Genomic DNA, 8,192 nt, shown 5'->3' with positions numbered 1-8,192 from the left:
GACGAGCAAGCTGCGCCAAGGCATCCTTGTCGTCGTCTCCGGTCCCCGTCGCCGGGAGGGCCGACCTCCGCCGGGTCGGACCACGTCGGGGGAGGCACACGAGCTGCCGACCTCCGCCCCCACGGAGACGGCGTCCGCGTCACACCCCCGGGCCGCCTCGAGTCGCGCGAACCTCGCCGGCCGCACGCCGCCGACCGGCCTGCCCGGATGCGCCGAGATCCGCGCGGAAGCCGCACCTCCGGCCACGCCGCCCGCGCCCGTGCCCGAGCGAGGAGAGGAAGGTCCGCCGCCGCCGGCGACCGGCCGGGCTTTGCCCGGCGGCTTCAGCCGGCGGCGGCGGCGGTGGGGGACGGAGGAGGAGGGCCTAGGCGGGGGCGAGTTTAGGGTTCGCCCGAGCGCCCGCGGGAGCGCTCGAGGCGAACGGGTTTTCACCTGAACCGACTCTAGCTCTCCTTCTACAACAACTAGTTGAAATAAATATCTGGCACGTTTATTTGCGTGCCGCACAGTGTGGGCTATGGCAACTTCCTCCTATTCTGAAATCTATTATCCATAAGCCTTGACGACATAGGGGGCGAACGCACCGGCGCCCAGAGGCCCTCCCCAACATCTCTCCTCTCGTCGTCACCATCGGAGGTTGTCGCTAAACGAAGCCTAGGCGGGGATGGAGGTGACTGGTGACGAGGCTTTTCCACTCGGGCAGTGCCCCCCTTTCCCTATGGCGGTGAGATCTGGTGAGTATGCGGTGGCACGGTGCCGCGACCTGGCTGTAGCGAGCTCGTTGCGTTCAACGTGGAGGAGGAGCTCCCTACGGTCGGTGGTGGTACCCATGCGACGACACCGTTAGATCTAGGTCTAGGCGGGCTCGTGGATCCGGGGCCGTCAAGGCAGGAGGCGTGGTGGCGCTTGGTTGCGGTGGCTTCTTAGCAGCGAGGTGGTGCCGACGGTGCTTATGGTGATGTTGGTGATGCACGGTGTCCTTCTACAGCTTTGGCATTCCTATCCTCTTGACGGTGGTGGCTAAAGCCAATGGATTTCATCCGCATCTCCCATCTCCAGTGCTCTTGCTGCAATGGGATCATGGTGTATAGCTGGGGCGTAAGCTCTACTCGGCGGTGGCCGATGCTGACCACGGCAAAGCCTACGGGCGTTGTTTCCTTCCCGGAGGCATGTTAATGGCCTTTAGCATGCCTTCCCTCACCTCGGTTGTTGGGAAAACCCTAGGTTCGGTTCCCGAACCAGCGATGGCGGCGCTATGATGTTGTTATCTTCTTGAATCGTCTAGGCCATCTAGGGTGAGGTCGATGCGGAGAGTAGGGGTGATGTGACGCGTTGCCGGTGATGGCTGCTAGACTTGGGCTTTCAGGACGCAATGTATGACATGGTGGACACATCTCGGTCGGTGTTTTACCGAGTCCATCAAGACCCTGCCTCCTTCTCAATGTCTCCTCTAAGCGCATGTTTGAAAGTACGTTAGTCCGGGTTTCCTTGGAGTCGACGTCGAGTTTCCATGGTGTCTTGCTTGTTTCATGATGCGGTGTATTGAACCCATGTGCCCCTTTTCTCACCATTTGTGGTTGGTTGTTGGGAAAGCCGGGTTGTTTATCATCAGGTTTGCAAAAGGGTGTGTCGTTTGTCGCTTAGGAATGGTGTGCGTTGATTTGTAGCCTCTTGGCATTGTATCGGCTGTCTTGACCTTTCTTCTATATGATTAGTATAACTTTTAGGGTGTATTCTCAAAAAACAATATTTGCATGCCCAATTAATCAGTTCTTTTTTTTTGGGTAAGTGGTCTCACTGGTGGAAAAAGGGCCTTCCATCCAGCCCCATTAGTCCCCAAATATTTCGAACCGTGACTAATGGGACGTTTAGTCGCGGTTCGGGAGGCGAACCGCGACCAAAGGCCTGGGCCCAGGGCGCTCGGTGGCCAGCTGGTGCACGTGAGGGGCTTTAGTCGCGGTTGGCCAGGCCAACCGCGGCTAAAGGCCTTCGGGCACCTTTAGTCGCGGTTTACCAGGCCAACAGCGACTAAAGACCCTCCCCTATATATACCAATCCAGCAGCCAGCACTTAGCCATTTGGAGCCATTCTCTTCACAAACTTCACAAGGGGGTGTTAGGTTTGCTTTTGTTTCCTCTTATGCACACAAGGTGTTTGATGAAATGCCCCAAGAGCATGAAACAAACATGATATGAAGTGTCGGAGCCACACTTGAGCTTCCTCATTTATTTTTTCCTCCTCGATCGCGGTTAGCAACTTGAACCTTTCATGTGTCATTGATAAAATATGCATGTGTGTAGTTCATTGTTTAATTTCTATTGTTTGTAGCTAGTTAGTTTAACAAATGCATGATGGTTAATTATATATTTTATATTATAATAATGCGAGATGAATCGGCAATGGATGTACGGTAACCGAGCTCTCAGACGAGTTCACTACGGGTTTGAAAGATTTCCTCGTAGTGGCTAATGCGAACAAGCGAGGGGTTTTTGTTATCTGTCCATGTGTTGCTCGTAAGAATCGGAAGGGTTACTCTTCCTCAAGAGATGTTCACATGCACCTGCTCGGCGGGGTTTCATGCCAAGCTATAATTGTTGGACCAAGCATGGAGAAAGAGGGGTTATAATGGAAGAAGATGAAGAAGGGGATGATTTCATCGATGACAACTATCTTGATCATTTCGGTGATACTTTCATGGAGTATGCTAAAGGTGGGGAAGGTGAAGGGGAAGGTGAAGGGGAAGATGAAGAAGAGGCACGTGATGAGCCCGCTGATGATCTTGGTCGGACCATTGCTGATGCACGGAGAAGCTGCGAAACTGAAAAGGAGAGGGAGAATTTGGATCGCATGTTAGAGGATCACAAAAATTCGCTGTACCCCGGATGCGATAATGGTCTGAAAAAGCTGGGCTGCACACTGGATTTGCTGAAATGGAAGGAACGGGAAGGTCTATCTGACTCGGGATTTGAAAACTTGCTGAAAATGTTGAAGAATATGTTTCCAAAGAATAACGAGTTGCCCGCCGGTACGTACGAAGCAAAGAAGGTTGTCTGCCCTCTAGGTTTAGAGGTTACGAAGATACATGCATGCATTAACGACTGCATCCTCTACCGCGGTGAATACAAGAATTTGAATGAATGCCCGGTATGCACTGCATTGCGTTATAAGATCAGAGGCGATGACCCTGGTGACGATGTTGAGGGCCAGAAACCGAGGAAGAGGGTTCCCGCCAAGGTGATATGGTATGCTCCTATAATACCACGGTTGAAACGTCTGTTCGGGAACAAAGAGCATGCCAAGTTGTTGCGATGGTACAAAGAGGACCGTAAGTCGGACGGGGAGTTGAGACACCCCGCGAGATGGAACGCAATGGAGAAAGATCGACGGAGAGTTCAAAGATTTTGCGGCTGACGCAAGGAACATAATATTTGGTCTAAGTACGAGATGGCATGAATCCTTTTGGCGAGCGAGCTCCAGCCATAGCACACTGGCCCGTGACTCTATGCATCTACAACCTTCCTCCTTGGTTGTGCATGAAGCGGAAGTTCATTATGATGTCAGTGCTCATCCAAGGTCCGAAGCAACCCGGCAACGACATCGATGTGTACCTAAGGCCACTAGTTGATGAACTTTTACAGTTGTGGGGCAGACCTGGTGTACGTGTGTGGGATGAGCACAAAGAAGAGGAATTTGACCTACGAGCGTTGCTTTTCGTAACCATCAACGATTGGTCTGCTCTTAGTAACCTTTCAGGACTGTCAAATAAGGGATACAATGCATGCACGCACTGCTTATATGAGACTGAAAGTGAATATTTGGGTAATTGTAAGAAGAACGTGTACCTTGGGCATCGTCGATTTCTTCAGAAAATTCATCCGAGTAAGAAAGAAAGGCAAGCATTACAACGGCAAGGTAGATCACCGGCCGAAGCTCGCGGAACGTACTGGCGCTGAGGTATTTGATATGGTCAAGGATTTGAAAGTCATCTTTGGAAAGGGTCCTGGCGGACAATCAGTTCCGCAGGGAGCTGACGGGCACGCACCCATGTGGAAGAAGAAATCTATACTCTGGGAGCTAGAATATTGGAAAGTCCTAGATGTCCGCTCTGCAATGGACGTGATGCATGTTACGAAGAATATTTGCGTGAACCTGGTAAGCTTCTTGGGCGTGTATGGGAAGACAAATGATACAAAGGAAGCACGGTAGGACCAACAACGTTTGAAAGACCCTAATGACCGGCATCCGGAATGGTTTCAAGGTCGTGCCAGCTACGCTCTGACCAAAGAAGAGAAGGTCATGTTTTTTGAATGCCTGAGCAGTACGAAGGTCCCGTCTGGATTCTCGTCGAATATAAAGGGAATAATAAACATGGCGGACAAAAAGTTCCAAAACCTGAAGTCTCACGACTGCCACGTGATTATGACGCAATTGCTTCCGATTGCTTTGAGGGGGCTCCTACCGGAAAATGTTCGAGTAGCCATTGTGAAGCTATGTGCATTCCTCAATGCAATCTCTCGAGAAGGTAATCAATCCAGAAGATCTACCACGGCTACGAACGATGTGGTCCAATGTCTTTTCAGTTTCGAGTTGGTGTTCCCGCCATCCTTCTTCAATATTATGACGCACCTCCTGGTTCACCTAGTCGAAGAGATTTCCATCCTCGGTCCGGTATTTCTACACAATATTTTCCCCTTTGAGAGGTTCATGGGAGTATTAAAGAAATATGTTCGTAACCGTGCTAGGCCAGAAGGAAGCATTGCCAAGGGCTATGGAAATGAGGAGGTAATTGAATTCTGTGTTGACTTTGTTCCTGACCTTAAGCCGATTGGTCTTCCTCGATCGCGGCACGAGGGGAGACTAAGTGGAAAAGGCACGATCGGAAGGAAATCAACGATATGTATGGACGGCCATTCTATGACTGAAGCACACCACACAGTTCTGACCAATTCCAGCTTGGTGGCTCCGTACTTTGAGAAACACAAGAATATTTTACGCGAGGACAACCCGGGGAGCTCGAATCCTGGATTACGAAGGCCCACATGGAGACTTTCGGCGGTTGGTTGAGAAAACATTTAATGAATGACGATGATGTTGTAGATCAGCTGTACATGTTGGCCAAGACACCATCTTCGACTATAACGACTTTCCAAGGGTACGAGATAAATGGGAATACATTTTACACGATCGCCCAAGATAAAAAGAGCACCAACCAAAACAGTGGTGTCCGCTTTGATGCAGCAACGGAGAATGGGAAAAAGGTCACATATTATGGTTACATAGAGGAGATATGGGAACTTGACTATGGACCCTCCTTTAAGGTCCCTTTGTTCTGGTGCAAATGGTTCAAGCTAACAGGAGGTGGGGTAAAGGTGGACCAGCAATACGGAATGACAATGGTGGATTTCAACAATCTTGGTTACCTTGACGAACCATTCGTCCTAGCGAAAGATGTCGCTCAGGTTTTCTATGTGAAGGACATGAGTAGCAAACCGAGGAAACGGAAAGATAAGAAAACGATCAGTACATCATGCGATGATCCAAAGCGCCACATTGTTCTTTCGGGGAAAAGAAACATCGTGGGAGTGGAGGGAAAGACGGACATGTCGAGAAGATTATAATATGTTTGGTGAAATTCCGCCCTTCAAAGTGAACACCGACCCAAGCATTAAGTTAAATGATGAGGATGCTCCATGGATACGGCCCAATCGTAAGCAAGCGGGGACACAAGGGAAGAAATGATGTGTAATAATTTATTGTACCAAACTTTGTTGAATGGATCATGTGAATTATATTATCCGTGATGTGTTTGGTGTCCATTTTCGAATGATTCGATTGATTCGAGATACCACCGATGATACATGAAATTTGGAGTGACTAAGTCATACTCCTGCCTAGGCGTATAATGGGAAAAGGACTAGAGGAGCCGTAATTGCATGGGATTTGGTGGATCTAGCATTGCCGAAATTGATTGGCCATGCCATAAATACCACGATGATACATGAAATTTGGAGTGACTTAGTCATACTCCTGCCTAGGCGTATAATATGCATACTCGTAGTCTTCATAGTCGCCGCCGTTGTACTGGTAGTCGTCTCCTTCTAAGTTGCCGCCGTTGTCGTCGTCTGCTTGTCGTCGTCGGCTGTCGTCGGGCGGCGCTCGTGGCTCGAGGCGAGGGTAGCGCAGGCGGGGGATATCGCCGGCCGTGATGTAGTCCATGAAGCTGCGTAGAGTCCGGCCGTACCACCATAGCCGACGGCCGGCCTCGTGGAAGTTCCCGGAGGCGAGACCGTCCTCCTCATACACGGCGAGCGCCCTGTCACGCCGATTGATGAAGAAGGCGTCCCAAGTATGCTGGTTATCGGGATGCCTGCGGGGATTCATCCGCTGCTCCGGCGTGAGATCGAGGTAGTAGTGGTTCGTGATGGCCGCCCGGTGCGCAGTACCCTGAGGGACGGGAGGGACCGGCACGCCTCCGGCGCTTAGGCTCCAGCCGGCGGGGACGCGGTAGCCCGGTGGGCAAGGGTAGTTCGAGGCGCAAAGCTCCTCCACCTGCTGGTAGGTCAGAGTGCGTGCGGTGGAAGCCATGAGAGAGTGATGAGAGATTGTAGAGATGTGATAATGCTGGCCAAGCCGGGCTACATATATGTAGTGAGAAATGGCGGGAAAAATGGGAGCGGGAAGAAAGTGGCGGGAAGAAAGAGGCGGGAAGACAGGGAAGAAATGGCGGGAAGAAGAGGAATCCAGAGCTGGTCATCTAACCTTTAGTCCCGGCTGGTGGGTGCAACCGGGACTAAATGTGGTTTTTGTGTCATCTAAGAAAACTGTCGGTGGGATAAGTGATAACCCACAAGTATAGGGGATCGCATCAGTCTTCGCGGGTAGTAAAACCCAATTTATTGATTCGACACAAGGGGAGACAAAGAATACTTGAAAGCCTTAACAGCGGAGTTGTCAATTCAGCTGCACTGGAAACAGACTTGCTCGCAAGAGTTTATCGAGTAATATGCAGTTTGATAGCAGTAGCTGTAGTGAAATAACGAAGAAGCAGAGTAACGTAGACAGCGAGTAGTGATTTTAGTAAACAAGCAGGATTAAAATACCGTAGGCACGGGGACGGATAACAGGCGTTGCATGGATGAAGAAACTCATGTAACAATCAAGCGTGGCATTTGCGATAATAATAAAACGGTGTCCAAGTACAAAGCAATCAATAGGCATGTGTTCCAATTATAGTCGTACGTGCTCGCAATGAGAAACTTGCACAACATCTTTGTCCTACCAGCCGGTGGCAGCCGGGCCTCAAGGGAATCTCTATCGGATATTAAGGTACTCCTTTTAATAGAGTACCGGAGCAAAGCATTAACACTCCGTGAACACATGTGATCCTCACATCACTACCATCCCCTCCGGTTGTCCCGATTTCTGTCACTTCGGGGCCACTGGTTCCGGACAGCGACATGTGTATACAACTTGCAGGTAAGACCATAAACAATGAATATCTGTTGACGTCAGAAACCCACTGGCGGGCAGCAACAGGCAACACAGTAGAGCCGGGAACAACTAGGGCCGCGGCTGGCCCCAGTCCCTCAGAGCGACGGCCCGCAAAGCCTCCTGGTCACACGTCCGATGCTATCGCAAGGGCGTGCCACTCTGACCTATACCCGGTCGGGGAAGGTGTTGGATGATGCCTCGCTTAGTTTCCTGCATGGCATACACGTAAACATTAAATACGAGCCTCGATCGGCTCTCAGGGTTATCTCGTGAATCGGCTCAAAGAGCCGATCCACCCATGATTCGTACAAGGTGTCCGAATATATGGTGGTCCTGCTTGATCAAGATAAAGCTAATGAGATCTACGACGATTTAGGGTTTTCACCGCATAATCGGATCATCCTACTCACGATTGGGCCTCGCGCTCGCGCACGGTGACCGTAAGCCGATCCTAGACAGGGCCTAAAAACCAACACGAGGTTGATCCCGGAACATCCTTTCTAGGGCAAGCAAACGTCACCCTACACGCCGCCGGATCCTCCAACCCTTTGTGAGGGCCTAACTAATGCGGATATTAAACTAATCCTTGTAGACAAGGAGCAACCGTAACGGATCGGATCTACTAAACTATGATCAAGCGGGGTGCCGCCCCTACACCCGAGATAGGCGTAAGGGCGGCTAGATGCATAAGGGTCGCACTA

The sequence above is a fragment of the Lolium rigidum genome, chromosome 3 (genome assembly GCF_022539505.1).
Source record: "Lolium rigidum isolate FL_2022 chromosome 3, APGP_CSIRO_Lrig_0.1, whole genome shotgun sequence".
NCBI lineage: Eukaryota > Viridiplantae > Streptophyta > Magnoliopsida > Poales > Poaceae > Lolium > Lolium rigidum.
The sequence above is the reverse complement of the archived record's forward strand: the minus strand, read 5'-3'. Positions refer to the sequence as shown.